Genomic DNA, 20449 nt, shown 5'->3' on the forward strand with positions numbered 1-20449 from the left:
AGTAGTCTAGATTATCTCTTATGTCTTCCTTATGATTCTGCAATAGCTAAGTCAGATTTTAATTCTTTTAAATAATGATAATAGAGATTCTTAGCTAAAGCCAGGGATGTCTATAATCTCTCCATCTGGGGACAGGTTTACTTTCCAAAGTTCCCCATTCCTAAAATTCCTTTCCCATTACTTTACAGGCCAAAATGAGACTTACTAAGACAGGTTTGGGCAGATTATCATTCTCACAAATATTTGGCAGAGAAACTCCAAACAGCTGTCCTGGCACAGGAGATGTTGGAGATATGGGCAAGTTGTGCTGGTGAGTGCTAGAGCCTCGCCAAAAGGCCCAGTTTAAGATAGATCTTCTCCTTTTAAATGTCTTCTGATTTGAATCTAAGGCAGAATTGAGAGTATTAGAAAAACTAGTTTAGTTTACTTAACTTTATTTCTATAATTTCCATTTCACTATATGTTCGTTACTATGGCTCAGAAAAGAAATGCTTATAGATGTCCTTTGTTATTGACAATTCAACCCATGACATTTCTCTATAATATTATGTAAATTAAGGAAAAATCAACTAAGGAAGAATCAAATGTTTGGTTCTTCTTCTATCTATTTCTGAGACACCACTGGTATGTTTACTCGAGTTTTGGCACTAAATTTCAAAGGTGAAAGAATGGCTTCCTATTGAAATATTACAACTTAAAGCAAAAAGTGTTTTTCATACTAACATATACATTTTCCCATTTTAAAGATGAGACTGGGCATCCAGAAATTTGAAGACTGAATTATACTACAATTAAATCATGAGAAAAAGCAAGCAAGGAGGAGGGAAAGGGGAAGATGGAGGAGAAATAGGAAGAAGAGGAGAAAGAGGAGAAGAGTTGTTGTCTCTATTAAGATGTTCTATGGAAACAAAGAATGCTTTATTGCCTGATGTCCAACTCTACTACTGACAACAGATACAGGAAGGCAATGTCCTTCGTTTTTTCCCTTTCTTTGCAACTGCAAAGACTTTCCTGTATCTTTTCAGTTCCTGACTTTAAGACGTATGCTTAAGGCAGGATGGATGGGTGCAAACATGACTGAGACTTGCCCTTGCCATGGCGACATTTATAATCTAATAGGGAACAAGACTGGTGGTGGGGTGAGAGAGGGGAAAAACAAGTATATTAATAAATAAAACATCATAAGGGAGGAACAACGGACCAAAGGTATTCAGAAGAAAGTAAAGCACATTGATCCAGTACGAGGGAGAGGAGTGATCCTGGAGGCGTTTGCATTTGATTTGGATGTTTTTTAGGCAGTTGGCAGGTATGGGGATCCGAACCCTTGACCTTAGTGTTTATAACACCATGTTCTAATGAACTGAGCCAACTGGCCAACCTGATTTGGATTTTGAATGAATAAGACTTCAACAGACAGCATCCAGCATAATGCCTTGTACCTAATAAGTACTCAATTGTTATTGAACAATGATTGAAACTGAGGAGAAATTTAAGTGGAAAAAAACAACATATACAAAGTAGGCAGAAGTAAAAAGGGTCAATAGTGAGTTATGATTTTGATACCACAGTGCTGAAATTTTTGTCATCTGTGTCTAATTTTAACATGAAAGTTAGTTTGCAAATGATCTGATACATAAAAAGGTTCCATTTTTAAAAGTTCCACTTCTAAAAGTGGCTGGCTCCTTCTCTCCCTCTCCCTTCCCCCAACACACACACACACACACACACACACACACACACACACACACACACACACACACAGACAACAACAACTATAACCTCTACACAAGTGAATGAAAATAAACCTACCTGTAGTCACTAAAGAGTGATCAAAAGAAGGTAGACACTGAAAGTAAAAGTTTGACCCTTCGAAGAAGGGAATGGCATGGCACTGAATGTTTCCTATTCTTATAGCTTTTATTATGAAGACAGGCCCCAGGGTGGCGGGGCAACTAAAATTTGGAGAGAAACCGGAACTCTTACTGGCTTGGAGAAATAGAGAACAAAGATAAAGGTACCCACAGCAGCTGGAACGTGAGAGGGAATCACAGAAAGGACAAAACCTGACAGTGGAAGCCCCAAATATTGTACATTCAGTTCTGCCCAAATTGCTGGCTAACCCCTAAAGCATGCATTCCTGGGGCAGATTCAAAACATCTTGCAATTAAGGCTAACAGAACCAAGATATGAGAGGCCACAATACCCAGATAGCACTCACTCACGGTTTGACTCAATTCTCTCTAAGCATCGTCAAATACTAACTTTAAAGAAGTCTTTTATCTCGTTTGGATATAATGTACCTTAGCATTTTATTTTCTCAGAATAACCTACTTAAACCAAATATTTAAAAAGCCAAGTTGTGAGAGGAAAGCAAATAAGCAACATTTTATCAGATGGCCTTACGACCATCATCCACACTTCACTCCCTTAGGATACAGTAAGTACGTCGTCAATGTACACACAGTCAGGTGGGCAAAAGCTCTTTGGCTTTGAACTCAGGAGCCTAGTTAAGACTCTTGGTTCAGACACTTATTTAGGCAGGTTACTTAACTTCTTTCCTTAACTTTAAAATGCAAAGGATAACCTATCCCTCAAAGGCTTACTGAAAGGATCATGCAAGATAATGTACGGAAAGTATTACTTTGCCCAGGGCATGGGTCAAAGGAATCTTGATTAAAGCTGCCAAGAGACCAATCTACTCCTCAAAAACAAGACCTCCTCGCTGTACTTACTCTCCATTTGGTTTAACAGCCTTCTGGAGGTATGTAGACATGAAAGAATACCACTACTCTATTAAGAATTTTCTTCCTGCTTTGACATTCCCAACCTACACCATTTTAGAAAACAGAAAAAGAAATGAAACCCTTTCTGAAATCCAGAAAGGGGTTCCTGTATGTCTAGCAATGTCAATCTGGGCAAATGTTTGTTTAGTATGTACCATAATATATATGCTGAGTAGCTGTACTCAGTCTGGTTTGCTCACATTTAACCTGGTTTTATTATTTCTATAACTATGAGATTTACTTGATTTTTTAGCTTTCACATTTCTTAAGAAGAATGCTCTATCACAAGTTATAAACTCAGTTATTCTATGAATGTAGACAGAGGTTTAAGTGGAAATTGAGTTCTTTACTTTATCATAAAAAATTTCAGCTGTAGCCATGCTTTTTATGTTCGGCATTCAACCTGAGAGTCCAGGTTCCCTCTGAGACTGAGAGAAAAAGAATTTTCATTAAAATTTACTTTGGTGCAGAGCCTTTAATGTATAGCCCTTATTTTCTAAATGTCAAAAGCTGATGAAAAAACATGTTACTGCAAAAAAAAAAAAAAAGATTATGTAAATGTAAAGGAAACTAATTTCATGTAAATCTAGCTTTCCTAAATAACCCTGGCAAGATTCAGGCTAGTGTTTTTGCATGCTTAAATTAGAAAACTGAATATTAAAAATAACAATCCTTAAAACTTTGTGCGTATAGAATAATAACCACAACAGTAAAAGCTTTCATTAGAAATTCTATTCTGGCCACATAGCTACAGAAATTAAGAAGACCTTTATTTTTGTTTTTTTCCAGAGTGGGAAATACATATGAGAGAACATTGGAATGACAGGGCAAACAGGTAAAAGAAGAAACATGTCCCATATTTTACCATCCACTATAAAAGTTCACATTAATTCCAGTGTAGTCCTGGGTCTGAAGCAGATATGGAAGGTAATAAGCCTGCTGTGGGCTCACAGAAATGGGAGTTCCACTCACAATAGAACCCCAAGAGTTGCTTCAGACCACACTCAGAAAGATCCCGCTTAATTAACTCTTCCACTTCATTCAAGTTTTTCCAGTAGGTGTGACTAAGCCATTCAATCTTTCATTTAACTTCTGCTCTGTTCTATACACTGGACTAAGTCCTGGGATGAGTTCTCAGGCCTTAGAGAAGCTCACAGTCTAAAGAGACATGTAGATATGTAAACAAATAATCACAACGTAAATTTTTAAGTTACACTAGAGATATGTATACAGTGCTCTGGAGACACAGAGAAAGGGGTAGCTAAAGATTCAAAGAAACAAAGATTTCCTAGAAGTGATATTTGAGTTGGGTCTTGAGGTCAGATCTTTGAATGTCTATATTCAGCACCCCCAATTAACACTAGAGCTATCTCACTGTGGACCAACCACCCCAAGGATGACTTGTAGTGACTCAAGTCTCAGAGGTGGAGTTCTGAGAGATCTATTGCTATTCTGTTTCCAGTGTAAGACTATTTAGTGGGAGGTCTTCTCGACAATGAAGCAGAAATTTGAAAAACAGATGGAAGATGACTGTGCTCACCTAAAGCGATGCTGGTTAACAAGGATATTTTCTTTGAGCTAACTAGAGAAAACGTCTCTCAGAAATGGATGTATGAAGCTTTGTCTAATTGTGGCTTATTTTATTCAGGTGGTTTAAAAACATAATATTAATTCTTCCCAGCCAATATTTTAATAGAAATTATCTTCCTCTTTTATCTCCTTGCTAATCTTAGAAACAACATATAAATTTCCACATAAGATCACGCAAAATATCTACTTCCTGGGGCTAAGCAATTTAAGAATTTAAGAGTTCTGTGGATTTTAAATATACAGGCCAGGGCCGAGCCCGTGGCGCACTCGGGAGAGTGCGGCGCTGGGAGCGAAGCGACTCTCCCACTGCGGGTTCGGATCCTATATGGGAATGGCCGGTGCACTCACTGGCTGAGTGCCGGTCACGAAAAAGACAAAATAAATAAATAAATATACAGGCCAAACAGAGTATGATGAACTCTGAGTATAACAAGTGGCACTTGGTAAATAAAGCCAAATTCCATATATATAATATGTGCTGGAAAAAAAGTATTAGCTCATTTTTCCCTATTAGAAGTCAGGTTAATTGTTGGTATGTATGTGAAGAAAGGCAGGGAAAGAGAGTGAAGAGAGTCTTCTTCTTAAACTCATTTCCTCCTACGAGGTCTCCTTTTTAATTCTGATTTATGTTAGGGATGAGTTGGGGGCAAAGAAGGTGGGAAAGAAGGAAACAGAAATATGGACTTTAAAATACATTAAATTTTGATAATCATAGGGTCATATATTGTACATCACAATGAGGCTATGGAAGTACTGAAAACAATTTCCAGAGTGGAATGTTGCCTTCAAATAAAAAAAAACGAGTATTAATAAAAGCTGTGAGGATGTTAACAGTAAGACAAACAATAACTATGTAAAATTGTCTCCATTTCATGAAGTGAGTTAGTACTAACATGTCCACATAATATGGCAGTTGGGTCTAATGATGAGTCGAGATCTAAGGACAGAAGATCTATGTTGAGTTTTCAGTTCTACTGCTATATGCTTTGTGATGCTGGACACAGTCTGAGTCTGCTCATTTGTAAAATGGGTAATAATGGAAACTTACATGGTTGTTTTGAGGCTTAAAAGAAAGTATTCTATAAACTGTTATGTTTTATGTAGAAATTACTTGTTAACATTATGAAGACTGTTATCATCCAGGGACCAAAAGTTCCATTTGTAGAATTTGTAGGCTCTCTACAGTTCTTTAGTCTTTCTAGATGCCTTTTGGCTTTTTTACTTCTCATTAAAACACTGCAAAGATGTAACAGGCAAAGAAACGGAGACCAGTCAAAAGAGATGGTTCTGTTACTTAGGGAAAGCTCTGTTATAAAGTCTAGTAGAATACTGAGACTTTACCTGAAATGTTTTTGATTAAATGTGCATTCTAATAATCTAAATTAGAGGGCAGCAAACTACAATCCCTGGGCCAAATCTGGCCTGCCACCTCTCTTTGGATAGCCTGTGAGCTAAGAATAGTTTTTACATTTTTAAAAGGTTGAAAAATTCAGAAGAAGAATATTTGGTGATACATAAAAAATTTTAAGAAATTCAAATTTTACTGTCTGTAACAGTTTTGCTGGGACACTACCACACTCATTCATTTATGTATTGTCTATGACTGTTTTCACTTCACACTCTATGGCAGAGTTGAGTAGCTGTGACCAAGACAATATGTTGTGCTCTCATTGCTTTGCACTGTTGCTCAAGGCACTACAAATTTCAGTGACTCCATTATATTTTGACAATGTTTCAAGTGCCACGTGTGTCATGATACTGCAAATCTATTTTTTTTATTATCCATCATGTCAAAATAAGAAAAGTAGTCTTCCAGTGCTGAGTTTTTAGGGCACCATGAAGTGTGTATGACATTGTTATTGAATCAATGGGCAAAGTATTGTGGTTACTGTGCAACGACATAACAGCCATGGTGAAAAAATATATGTCAACTTTACCTGACTAAGCACTTGTCAATAGATGTTGACATTACCAGACTAAACACTATCACAGTATCCCCAACTTAAAAGAAAGCAACGATCAGAAAAATTAGAATATTTAAAATAAAATATCTCATCACCACAGAATTTCTTCACAAAGACAAAAAATGAGAACAGAGTGCAACAAAAGTAAATTTGAGTGGCTCATTTGTTAGCCAAGAAAGGATAGCCATTTACTAATGGTGAATTGATGAAATCCTGTGTGCTTGTAGTAGATGAAGAAATGAGCCCAGAGAAACTAGATTTAAGATTATTAGCCTTTTAGTCAGAATAGCTGATCAAATAGTTGAGGACATCAGGAATAATATCAATAGTTAACTAAAACAAGGCAGGTGACTCACTTTGGTTCTTAATGAGTTGACAGATGTTACCAATACTGCTCAGTTGCTTATTCAAGAAGTTGATGCCGCGTTTGAAGTGACTGAAGAATTAGCCTTAAACAGACTGCATAGAACAACTATGGGTGAGAATATTTTGAAAGAATTTGAGAAAATAATTCAGCACCACCTGAAGTGGAATCTGCTAAAATGTGTTATGTCTGATGATGTAGCAAATGTGTGGAGTGAAAAAACGGTGTGATTCAACAAATTTACAAAGGTTGTAAAATTTTTAAATGTTTAATACGTATGGTTTATTCAGTGTATTGATCAGTGGTACTGCAGGGAATATATTTCAATCTATAAAGTGTTACTGGATTAGTAGTGTCAGCAGTGAACTTCATTTACTCTCATGGACTTAACCATTGTCAGTTTTGTGAATCGTCAGAAATAGAAGCCAAATATTAGCCTTTCTTGTACTATCACAGAGCAGTTCAATGGCTCAGCAGTGGTAAAGTTTTATAATGATGTTTTAAATTCTGGGCTGAGATTAAACTTTTTATGAATGAGAAGAACTGCTTTCAATCACTATTACTGGACATTGAATGGCTTTATAAGTTAACTTTTCCTGTAGATTTGATGTTTCTTAATGAATCCCACCTAAAATTACAAGGCAAAACAATGCTTATACATAAAACTTTTAATGCAGTAAAGTCATTCAACGATATTTAATCACAAGTAATGTCAAGCTGCTTTATACACTTCTGGTGCTGTCAAAACAAGAAGAAAGATCTCTAGTCCCACACAAGTCTGCAGCACATATATTTTCCGAGTTCAAACGATAACTCTAGTAGTCTTTTACCAATCTCCACGCAAGAGGAAAATATCATAACTCAAAATCTATTTATTAAATTGAGGAGCTTCCACTTAACCTGCAATTGGAAGTGATTATCTTCCATGAAATGAAGAAGAATCTAACACAAGTCTACAAATGCCATCTAAGAGAGAAATGTGCTCAATTAGGATTATACGCTCATAGAATGATATCGATATTTGGCAGTACCTATCTGTGTGAAAACGTTTTCCAAGATGAAATATAAAAATCTCATTACAGATCAGAACATTTGCAATTGATTTTGACGATTAAGTCACGAACTTTAAAACCCAATTAAGTCAAATTTTATCCCCCTCAAGATAATTCAACTCTTTTTAGTAGACATGTATTATGTATAATTATACTCAATTATTATATTTTGAATTCCATCAGTAAAAAACACATGGAAATTTTCTTTCTTTTGTTACATAAGCACCTACCTGCAAATTTCACTATCGAGCCCCTTACAGAAAAACTTTGCTGACCCCTGATCTAAATCAGTGGTTTCTGAAACAGTTGTTCATCAATATCTTCTGTATTAAAAAAAAAAAAAAACCCACATAAGAGGTTCACCTGCAATTTTTAGTTGCACAGGTGATTCTGATATCCAGCTTGGCTTTGGCACCATTAGGCTATAGTTACTCCATCCCTGATCCCATTTGCCACAAATCATCTACCTCTGGAACTACCATTATCCTAACTTCCAATAGAAAGAAACTGAGCAGAGGATGCCTACAATTTAACTTAGAAAGCAAGTCACTGGCAAAACTGAGTAAAACCCTTAGGATTCCTACTCTCTGATTATCAGTCAAATTAATTAAAATTGACAACAGACCCAGAGAAATAGTTCTGAAAACATGGGTAAAAAAGGTAGAGTGGGAGAATATTATTCTCCATAGCATAGTTATAAAGATTCTCTTTGTATCTTTAATGAGATAACAAATCTAAAAATTAATTTGATTATCCATTAAACAAATATTCATTGAGTAAATATTCATTTACATATGCCAGGCACTGTTGCAGGTTCTGGCAATACAGAAGTGAACAAAACAGACCAAAATCCCTGCTTTCATGAAGCTCACATTTTATTGGATGGAAAACCATGATACGTCTCTCTATAGCACCCCCTCAGAACAGCCCAAGTAAGTGAGCAAACAGTTTTATAGTCCAAAAGTTCAACTTACTGTTACAGGACAGGAGAAGATGACTGGTATGAATTCACGGTAAGTTTGTACACCGGTGTTGGCAAGATGAGGGAGTCCCTGATGACCGATCTATTAATTTACTGTTGACTTCAGTAAAGTATAGAGTTGGAGGCCAGGTCACCATCAACAGAAAGTGATGGGATTAAGTGTGTATATGTGTGTGGAGGGGATTCAGACAGAACAGTTGACTCAAGGAGTTGGAAAATGCCTTAGTGATAAAGTTAAGACTCTCTAGCCAGTATAGAGTGCCCATTTGAGGGTGGTCATTAGTGATATAAAACTGCCCTGCTGCTGTATTATTTCCTCTAGCAGTGTTTCTTTAGAGTTCATCTAAAGAAGGACTTTTGCTACGTACATAGGAAAGTAGGAAAGAGGGTCAAAGAAGCTGAGGTTATCTGCAAGAGAGATAATCATGATAATCATGGAATTCAAGTTGGATAAGGAAAGAAGTAAAAATAGGAGTTGACTAAAAGATGGAGAAAGTGATACAGTGTTGTAAGTTATAAGTAGACAGGAGGAATCTGGGTTTCCAGAGAGGAAAAACTGTTTTGTTTTGTTTTTCCATGTTTCCATGCACAAAGACTAGACGTGTTATTGTAAATGAGGAACTGACAAATCATTTGGGAAGGTCGAGATAGTAAATATTGTAGCTTTTGTGTGCCACAGCTTCTGTCCTAGTTATTCAACTCTTCAACAATAGCAAGAAAGCAGAAAAGAAAAAATGAACAAAGGCTGGCTGAAGAAGAAGAGAGGGCAGTTACAACTCTTTTTGCACAATAAGATGTCAAAATTTGGAATCAATGGAGTGAATAGGAAGATAAGTTTTATGCTAGTATTGCAATTATTAAAAAAAATCTATACATGTTTTAATGTGAAAATTATAAATTAAACAATTTTAAATGAATTGAAAGATGTTTTGTTTAAAAAGGGATCTTGGGGTGTAAAATTCACAATGAGTGCTGATTTGTCTGTTTTCTCTAAGTTTAGATTGCTACATACACATTTTTCTTAAAGAAGGGTCATTCTACAATAAGGTTAAAAACAGTATGAGCTACTTTTTCATTAATGCTACATCAGTTGGATCACACACAGAGGAAGTACTTCGAAATTTCTTTTGGCATTCAGACGATGCCTAAAATCTGTTATGTGGCAGGTAGGTGGCTTCAGTGATCTCTCAAGGTCCATGCTATGCCTTTAAATTTATTACTCCTTGGGCCCGAGTTTGTGCATTTGCAAAGGCAATTCCACTGTTCACTGGACCCCCTAGTTGGTTCAAATTGATAAGGGCAACTGTAGAAATTTAGCATCCATTTTCTACTATCCCACTCATAGTTTCTGGTATCCATTTTCTATTTCTCATACACTCTTAATTTCAGACTGAGAGCTTAAAACTCAAACTTGGCTTAGGGTAAATTATGTTGGACACCATTTTTATCATTCTAGAGTCTTTATAATGGGGAGGTAAGAGACAGCTATGTTCACAGGAAATTAATACTCAATTGGTAGGCTAAGGAGAGACTTCTGTAGAAATTATCCTAGTCTTCACATAGTTATCAGTCCCAGGATCCAGGCAGGGGATCAGAGTCCCTGACATCCATTACTGACAGCCTCCTTTTTATACTGTGACCATTTAGGGGGAACACACAGTGGAGTGTATTACAGTACAAAGAAGGTATTGAAGCACCTGCAGCATTGCCTAGTGCCTTTGACTCTGCAGTGGCCATAAGATTAAAGGGAAAGAATGGTGAAGAAAGAAGGGATAGGCTGTATTGCTATTAGTTGCTGGTTACATCCGTCATGCCTATTTCTGATTTATAAAATGATCTTCTTCTAAAACTCCATCTTTCCTTTCAAAACTCCTAGGTAATTCAAAAGAAAAATCACTCCATCTGGCTGGAAGTTTGGGTATTTTCATTTGTACAAAATCTGTATCCAGAAATGAAAACTTTTGCTGAAAGAAGGCTCTATGAAGGACAAGAAGCGACTCACCACTCCGTTGCTGGGCCATAGCCAGATGGCTGCGCTTCAGGATGAACTGGCACCGCATCTCTTGGGGCAGCTGTTCCATAAGGAAGGGGTCCTGGAAGTTGAGAGGTGTGGTGGAGTCCTTTGATCCCTGTGTCAGGAGTGCAGTGTCTCGAAGGTGGCTCATTTTAATTCCATAAGGATATTCATGCCCTACACAGAGAAAAATCTAAATGTAGACTTCAGACAGGCTGATACTGTGAGCATGTGTGCTACAAACTGGAATGTACTGCAATTTACCCCTGGTACTTTTGGTATAAAGAATCCTTTTGTTGACTGAATGATCACCATGTTCCTCTTAGTTGGAGACCACTGCATAATGTAGGTGGTCCTACCAAAATAGTTTTAAGGATGAGAAGAAAGGAAGGAAGAAAAAAAGTCTTTTAAAATTATCTAGTGTGGAGTGAATGTACAGGTCAGTTTGTGAGTTGCATAATGTTGGTTTCTCCTATTTGCACATAAGAATATTTAGAGGTATTCCAGTTTCTCCTTTGACACTAACTAGATCTATAAATCTTCAGCAAATCCCAGTCCTCTCAGCCTCAAATGCATGATTTAAAATACCCTACTCCTATCGCACAACTATTGTAAAGATCAAATAAGTAAACACTGGTGCTTAATATTATTTAAATAATAGGGACAATGAACTATGTATGTCAAGAATTGCTATTGTTACTATTATTTAACACAAGATGTCTGACTGAAAAACATTTAATTAGTTTTTATTAGTTATATAAGTAGAGCTTCTCAAGAGCATTGGGACTGGTTTGATTTATGCTTCCCTCCCACTGCTGCACTCTGAGGCTGGTGTTCATAGGCAATAATCAGAAGGAAGACTGCAGGAGATTAGAAACACAGAAAGAGATGCAAAAAGGATTTACAAACTAGAAAAGCTAAACCCTGCACATCTCATCGCAACATAATTTTTGCTCTTTAATATTCTAAGTAATTGCATCCTGTTAGTGTAAAGCTCAAACACTACTGGTTTGCAGATTTTTTAAGCACAGGAGTAAGTTCCCTTCTATTGCTGACTTATCACTAAATGTAACTCAGTAAACGCTTACTGTTCCTTTCTACCTGGCATAGGCACATAATGTCAATATTCGATTAATATCAAGCAATACAGCAACTTCTAGGAATTAAGCAAAAAAAAAAAAAAGAAGAAGAAGCCTTCTATAACAGCAATAAAACAATCAATTTATCCAAATAGCCAGCAGCTCATCTACAATTGAGGTTTGCAAGGCACATTAAAATATACAATTATTTTTATTTTTATTTTTTGGTATATCGCCAATACAGGGATTGGAACCCTTGACCTTGGTGTTATAACACTGCACTCTAACCCACTGAGCTAACCAGCCAGCCCAAAATATACAAATAAGAACTGTTATTCAATCGTGGGACAATCACATGTCATGTTCCATGGTTTTTTAGTAAGAGCTGGTAATGAAGCTTGGAGATGTTTTAAGCTTGAAAGTTACCATTCACCTAGTTTTAATTAAATTAATGTATTTTATTAAAGCATATTTTAAGTATTTTTTAAAGATTTGCCGACTTTAATTGTTCTCCATTGACTTTACAAAAATGGCAACATTAAGTGAGAGCTAAAAATGAGAAAGAAAGAAACTACAATCACAATAATACATTGAACTTTGAGAAGTAGAAAACAGAACTGTGATTACAAGAGGTGGGAAGGGGTAGGGGTATTAGGGAGAAATTGATTAATGGACATTAAGAATTATTACATTTTGAAATGATAAATACACTAATTCTCCTGATTGGATCACCATATATTGTCCACAAATACTGATAGTCCACTCTGTACCCCACAAATATGTATAATCAACTATTTCAATAAAAATAAAATTTTCAGATAGAGGGGGAAAAAGAAACCCTGAAATAAGTCAATTTTGTCCTCAGTTTATGCATGATCACTTTCTACATTCTAAGCATACAGATTTTGTAGAAAAGTTTGGTTTTAGATTACTCAGATCAATGGAAACACTGATTACACAGTAGTGACCTCACAGATAAATGAAAGGACTGCACAAGATGATGCATGTGAAATGCTTTCCACAATGTCTAGCAGGTAGTAAGCATTTTTCAATTGTTAACAGAAATCAACGTCATCAACATCATTCTGTTCATCATCTCAAAATCTGCTACAGATATTGTCCTTCATTTTTATTGCTCTGTTTCTGTTAACGACTCTGAATAAAATTACTGATCAAAAAATATTTTTTAGCGAAATGATTTAAATAAGGTGAGGTGTAAACTATATACCAATGCTCCTCAAATCAAATGCTGGGTAACTGAGCTACAGAAATAGCAAAGTAAGTTAGTGAAGTGACAGTAGATTAGCCAGTGAAGATTTATATGTTCAAATGGATTAATCCATTTTATTTGATGCCTAGAAAAGTTCCTGGCACAGGGCAGGTATTTCATACTCACTGGTGGTTTAAGATGCATGACTGGATTATAGACTGGTCTTCCAGAGAGGCAAAATAGTAGATAGGAAAGGGAACAGAAAATCCCAAGAACTGAATATAAAAAGAAGTGTATGAAGAAAAGGAAATACCAATACATATTGCTGTGTTACAGAAAAAAAGTAAAGGTTTGGCAAGCTAGCTCTGTTTATAAAGTGAAAAACAGAAGAAAATTCACATTTTTCTTCCCAACTATAAAATTAGCTACTTGAGCAAAGAGATTTTTTCTAACACAGAGAAATGTTTAGTAGATATTTATTCTTCATATGAGATTTAACATTTCATAGTATTTAAATTTAGGACCATATGACTAATTCTCTCAGACACTTAGTATTCACTGAATTTTAATTATAGTTCTCTTAGATTTTCACAGAAACTTACCAATGAGTGGGTATGGTGCTGCTTCTTTGCCAGAATTGACCCATAACTGGTAATCTCTCTCAGAGCCCTTGGAGATAAAAGAATTAAAAGTCATAATAAATCTTCAACATTTGGTACTTCGATGAGGACTTTTTTGGGGGGCATTTTTATGTTTCGTCAAAGGAAAAACCTGGGGACAATGTAAATGCTATATAGGTACACGGGAGTGATTATGATTTTTTTTAGAAAACCCCATCTCTCTCCCCCCAATCCCCAGTGATGGCTAGGGATCCACAAACTTCAATGGAATCAGGCCCTCAATATAAAGGGAGCCCACGGAATGTGAAATCTTGACTAAATCTTTCTACAAAGGAAGAACAAACTTTCTGGTTCTAAAAGGCTAATCTCTTCTTTAGAGTCCTGACTTCTGCTATGTCTCTGGACTTCTCAGAGAATATCCGACTTAACCTTCAACATGTCCCAGGCAAAGACAACCTTTTTATCCAGAAAGCCACAAACACTTCTGTATGTATGATTAAGAAGTAAAATATCAAAGGCTGATTTTAGTTCAGCTGCTTCTGAGCAGGAGAAGAAGAGGCTTTGAACAGATAGGCAACTGGCATAGTCTACACTGGTTTTAGTTTGGGCAAGTCCAGTCCTGGGCACAGAAAGAATGAGAATTCAATCTAGAGAATAGGCCCAGTCATGGAAAACATAAAACAATAAAATTGTTCACTAGTAGAATTATAACCCCGGAAGGGTTATATTCCTCTAGGAGGAATACGATAAATATATTTTAAAAGAAGCTAGTACAGATATAGTCAAGTCTGTTGGCAGTATTTCATATTCTTGACTTTAACTTCTGATTAGCAATCATGGTCCTGCCCTTATAACGGAGGGTCTTGGCTATGGAGAATACCATACAGACTGCCCCCACTACCATACATACATAGTTTGTTACTTCATCACTAGTCAAAAAATTATATTTCAAATGGAACGAGCAACCTAATAAAAATCCTTTCTTTTCATATAGTGTCTAAAAACACTGTGATCATCTTTTAGACCAGGTGTACTCAAATAGCCTCAATCAATTCCTAATTAAATTAATAGAATTATTTTGGGATCTGAGGAGATGGATCACTTTATCTAAAAGAAAAATACAGATAAGGAAATGAATCCTGTCATTAATTAATCTCCCTTCCTACCCCTAAAACTATTCACTTTCTTCCAAAACATTCACACAGGTTAGAAATCAATGCAAAGATGTCTGCTTTACTCACTGCATATAAATTTAATTACATTTAAAATACATTACTAAATTTAATAAGTCAGATTTTTAATCCCAAATTTTTAAAGAGCTCAGGGCAAACCCTGAGCTCTTTAAGGGCTTACTATAGCACCATGTACTAGCAAATTGAAATACATGGCATGTCTTAAACATGTGTCATGTCACATCATAGTGTGTTTTAAAATTTATAGGGAATCTCACACAAGGAATAGTGTTGTTCAAGTGCTTTCCTTAGTTTCCACCCTTCTGAGAGTCACTCTCTTTAATAAAAGTACTCACTATGTGGTGTTTATATAATTGATAGGGAGGCAATGAGGAGAACCTTCCAATTCTCTTTCCCCAACTCATTCTCAAACATTTCAATATTTTCCTCTAAAACAATTTCAAAAGGTAACCTCTGTCTCAGAAAACAGGAGCAGAAGCTAAAAGCAAAATGAAAAAGTGTGGAGTATACACTAAAGCCCTTCAAATCCATGATCTATTTAAAAGCTTGTCTTTTTATTTACCAGTTCATTAGAAGTACCAGGCATCTTATCCTCAGGACCTACAGCCAGGCAAAATGGCTTCTAGCCATGTGTTCTTTATGCAAAAATTCTACTACAGAGCAAATCCTTCAGAATTCATCATCCTAAGACTAACTGTGTCTTGAGATAATAATAGGATGATTAGGTAGGGAGGAGAACTCTCAAATATTGACAAGTAGAAAGGAGGGAAAGAGTTGAAACTTTATTACTAAGAATCTTACACCAAAAAAAAATTTTTTTGTAAATGTACATAGCATATACAATAAAAATACACATCATCACCCTAAAATTATAGTCCAATCTTATGCTTTTTGGTTCATACAAGTTTTAAAATAAGAGTGGAAGATAGCACCCATATTTTAAACTAATATTAAAGATTTACTGTCCTTATTTTTTATGCTTTGGGGGATAAAATATGATTTTGGTATATCTAATAACCAGCTGTCTTATGATGGAAGGAATAATATTTACATGACTGTAAAGTATCAAGGTTTGTTTTCAATTAAGAATATCTAGCAGAGTAACTTACAGTTATCCTTAGCATTGTTAATGACATGTTGATAACTTCATTCGCTGTATCTGAATTCATTACTGTTATAGTTTTAGACTGTAGAAAAAAAAGAAATAAGAAATAGAGCTATGAATAAAGAATTTTAAAACAGGTGAACAAATAATAATTGCCAAATGATTATCCAAAGGCAAATCCTGATTTCCTTTAGGTGGTTATAAATAAAATTTCAAACCCGATTTCAAGTGTGGACAGAGTAAAGCACATGACTTAAGTAGAATATAAACCTTTGACTATAATTTACTTTCATTTCCTTATATATTATGCCCTTTAATAAAACATTTATTTCTCTCAAAAGATGTGTGGCTCACAAAATATAAGAGCTTAAGCAAGTAAGGAGAAGACTAAATATATTTCATAGAGAGTACAATAAAAAAAAATTCAGTGAGGCTGGTGTTCTGCCTCATTTCCATAGTTGTATTTCCATTGCGCAATGGGTAATAAAAAAGGGAGAGAGCTGAATCTCTTTATATCTCTTCCTTAGTACTGTTTTCACAATATAGGATTTTATTTCTTTCCATGGTATAAAGTCAGTTTAGGTAAAATCAGAATAAGAACTGGTTATGAAAGACATTTAAAGCTTAGAATTTTAAAACACAGCTATTTATTGAGCACTTTCTATGTGTTAGGCATTGTGGCTACTAAGATTCTTATTGTTAAAATCTTCAGAGAATTTAAAACTGATGAGTCTAGGAAAAAACTGAAAAGTTTAGGAAGCTCTACTCTATTACCAACTCTGCCATTCAATAGGGTATCTGTAATAGCTCCGTGCTAAACTACATTGAGAATTGCTATTTAAAAACAGACAATTTGCATGCTACAAACAGAAAAGGGATTAACAAGATTCTGAGCTATCTATAGAGCTCACTGCATTCCAAAATATATTATGTAAATATACGACAGTGTTGTGTTATCAAAAAGGAAATATTTTTGCTATGCACATAGGTTATATATATGATAATTATCAGATAAATAAGCGATCAGGGCTGCTGATAGAAGGGCTTAAATGGTACAAATAAGTAGCATAAAAGGAAAAAAAATAATATAAAAGAAAAAATGATATAAAAATAAAGCGAAGTGAAATCCACTGATAATTCATCAATTGTTGTTCCCTTATATTATGTCTTCCCAATAAGTCAATTACTTCACATGACAAATTGCCTTTAAAAGTTGTTAGTTAATTGAATTTTATTTAAAACAATTTTTTTTAAGTGCACTGATTTCAAATTGTCCTCCTTCTATCCCAAAGATTATGCAAAAGTGTCTCAGAGCACAACAAAAAGGGCTTGGAACGCCCAATCCGGTGCCTGTTTTCTACCAGAGTGGCATAGTTATACTACATACTGAGCTTTGTAACTTGACATATAACTTCAAAAAAGGCTTCTGCTTTTTTCTTTTTCTTTTTTTTTTCCCAAGTCTGAAAACCATTCAATTCAATTTAAAGAAAATCTCTCATGAAGTCTTTTGTAGTGAAGAATCTATCTTCCCAATTACCTGGTCTCTTAAGGTAATGGTTTTTCTTAACACTAGGCACATATGTTCAAAATAGTGCTATAGGAAGTGTATTTTTTCCTGCTTGCCTTTCTGGTAGATGAAAAAAATGAATTTCGGCAGATACGGCTCTTTGGCTAGTAAACAAACAACAAAACAAACAGACAAAACTGAAAATGTGGCAATTCCTTTCCATATTAGCAGAACTCACTGACAGGTTGTGCCTAACTGAAGACCAAGGATAAAGAATACTTCCCATAGATGCACTCGTAATTGGGGAAATCACTCTTTCTGGAAGCAGGGCTCCCTGTAAGAGACTACTGCCATGAAAGCTACTTCAGAGAGCAAAGGACATAGTGTGTCACAGCACCCTTGACTTATCTAGGGTACTAGTGATAAAAACAGAACACCCAACCTGACCACACCTCCTGTCTTCTCTTTCAAAATGGGGGACATCAGTCCTTTCTCAAGCACACACTTTCTATATACTGAAAAAAAAAGTGATAAAGGATTTTCCATGAAAATCCTGATTGTAACCAACTGCCACAACAGTCGAATGAAAGCAGGCCGAAACAAGTGTTGTTGTTGTTGTTTTCCTACTTTGCTGCAGGAGATCTCTGTAGTCTCATACCATAAAAATCTGAGTACTTTCCTCAAGCAGCGATATCTCACACTCAGGAGTTGGTCAGAACATCTGCATAGCTTTTGCTTTTCTCCCAAACATAACTGTTTTGCATGTATTTTCTACACACAAATAAAGCTATCCAATGTAATCTAGAGCTGCTGTGAAGTATGATAGTCCATAGTATCATAAAAACTTTCATAAGTTTCCAACTTGTTCATCACTGATAACATCTTGGCCCTTGTACTATAATTTCAGTCATCAAATTAAACATAACAACTAGGGTTAAAGAATTAATATTAATTTGACCAAAACGACAAATACTGTGATCTAGAAAAATGCTGATTCCCTTATAAATATCATCTTTCTCAGATCTTCCACTTATTAACCTGAGGGATTCAATCCCTAAAAACTTAAAGAATGAAAACTTTTCAAAACCACTCTCTACTTAAGAAGTGATACGTTGGAAAAAAAACTGTTTAATACTAAAAGGAAATACCTCATGGAAGTAGATTTACTAAAAGCCTCTGCAGCTGCTATTGAAAAGATCCAGAGAAACATTCATGCCAGAGGGAGGAAAAAGACATCTGACAAGCAATATTCTTTCCAAGTGTAAATGTTAAATACTGTAGTTAATATGAATCTTTCTTGCTTTATTTTTGCTAGGTTTACTTTTCATATATACAAAGACATAAATATATCCAGGAAAATGCATTTTCCCCCTATCGTATTTCAAAATGCCTACCTTCTATAGCACATACACAGTCTGTTTGCCTCCCTGTCTCTCTTTTTATTCATGCAGGGACTTGGAATTTAATTTTCTGGCTTAGAAACACTTACATAGGCACAATTTCCAATGTCCTTGGTGAAGATTTTGAGCGGAATGCTCTTTGGGTAGTCCTTCTCTTTCTCTACATTGATGTATCTAATCAAATGCAACAACAATTCAAAACAACACTGAGTCAGATGGAATTCGCTAATGGCTTATTTTAAAAATCAATCTATTTTGCTAATATTCTCAATATACTACTTATATGCTGTTTTAAAAAAGACAAATGGAAAGACTCAGCAAACTCAGATTACATCATGGGTTGGAAGGAAATTTTAAAAAATCAGGACATTAGGCATGGGCACAAAAAAGAATGGGACATACATGTCAGATGAGGTTTGAGAAGCACAATCAGCTAAAGTCACCTCTAGGAGATATTTAATCTTCAAAGCTTCCCTGTCTTCTCTGGACAGGTCTGGCACCTTACTAAAAAGTACAGGAACATATATGATACTTTTAACTAGGATGAACCAAAGCAATGGCTTTTGACTTCTCATTTAGCTCTCCAGCAGAGGGTAAATCTTGGTTATCCCATTGCTTAGGAAGCAGGAGAGGGGAGAAAGGGGAAAAAATTGTGGGTCTAACAGACGTGCCTAAGTTGACCATTTTAGTCTGTATGTTCAATAGCAGGAATAAAATTCATTTTTGAGGTGCTCAGCAGAAAGCCCTGAATTTGTGGAAACAGTATACACTTTGAGGAAACTGATAGTTCCAATTGGTAGGTTGGAGACAACAGAAAGAGATGGGAGAGAATATTACCTAAATTCTGTCTAAAATGATCTAACTAGACCTCAATGTTCTCCTTCTGAGAAAGTACGAAATACATGTAATGAGAGAACATTATTTACATTAAGTAGTAGCTAATGTACAATCTAAACAACAGCTTATTCTGAGGACAAATGAACAATTTCTACCAAAGAGAAGGAAAATAGTTTGGGGAACATCTCTGCAGAAAAGGCTTTAATTCATTTATTACAGGTTAAAGACTAAAAACACATATACTGAAAAAGTACCTCTGAAGGAGAGAGAACCATTTTTCCTTTTGTTCTGGAGAACTGCAATCAAAGAAAATGAGAGAGAAAAAATTAAACCATGTAAAAAACTATGCTAGCATGTTTAAGATTGTCAATCCAGGTGAAAATATCAACAGCCTGTAACAGATGTAGTTACACATGTAACAGATGTAGTTACACATGTAAGCTGCAACCTCGGCACAACTGTGTTTTGGAGAATCCTGCTGTGAAAATGCCCTTTAGGAAAAACTACATAGTCAAGTGTGGTTTCATTAAATCCTCTTGGATAGATACAAGACAGACCCAGTGTCCTCCTTTACTGCTCTTTTACAAATGGTATTATATCAGTGGGAGGTATTTCTTAACAGTGGAAAGAACAACTTGATTTGGAATTCAAACACCTGGTTTCCAAATTATATGCAGGCTAGGTGATCGTAAGTCACTTAACCTCTCTAAGCCTCAGTTTCCACACCAGAAAAACTGGGTTAATTATCT

At 35.6% G+C, this 20449-nt stretch overlaps 1 pseudogene; it reads right to left on the reverse strand.

Annotated features, from left to right (window-relative positions):
• LOC134375184 (rho GTPase-activating protein 20-like) overlaps window positions 1-20449 on the reverse strand; it is a 150087-nt pseudogene that overhangs the window by 20058 nt on the left and 109580 nt on the right.

This window comes from Cynocephalus volans, chromosome 4, assembly GCF_027409185.1.
Source record: "Cynocephalus volans isolate mCynVol1 chromosome 4, mCynVol1.pri, whole genome shotgun sequence".
Lineage (NCBI taxonomy): Eukaryota > Metazoa > Chordata > Mammalia > Dermoptera > Cynocephalidae > Cynocephalus > Cynocephalus volans.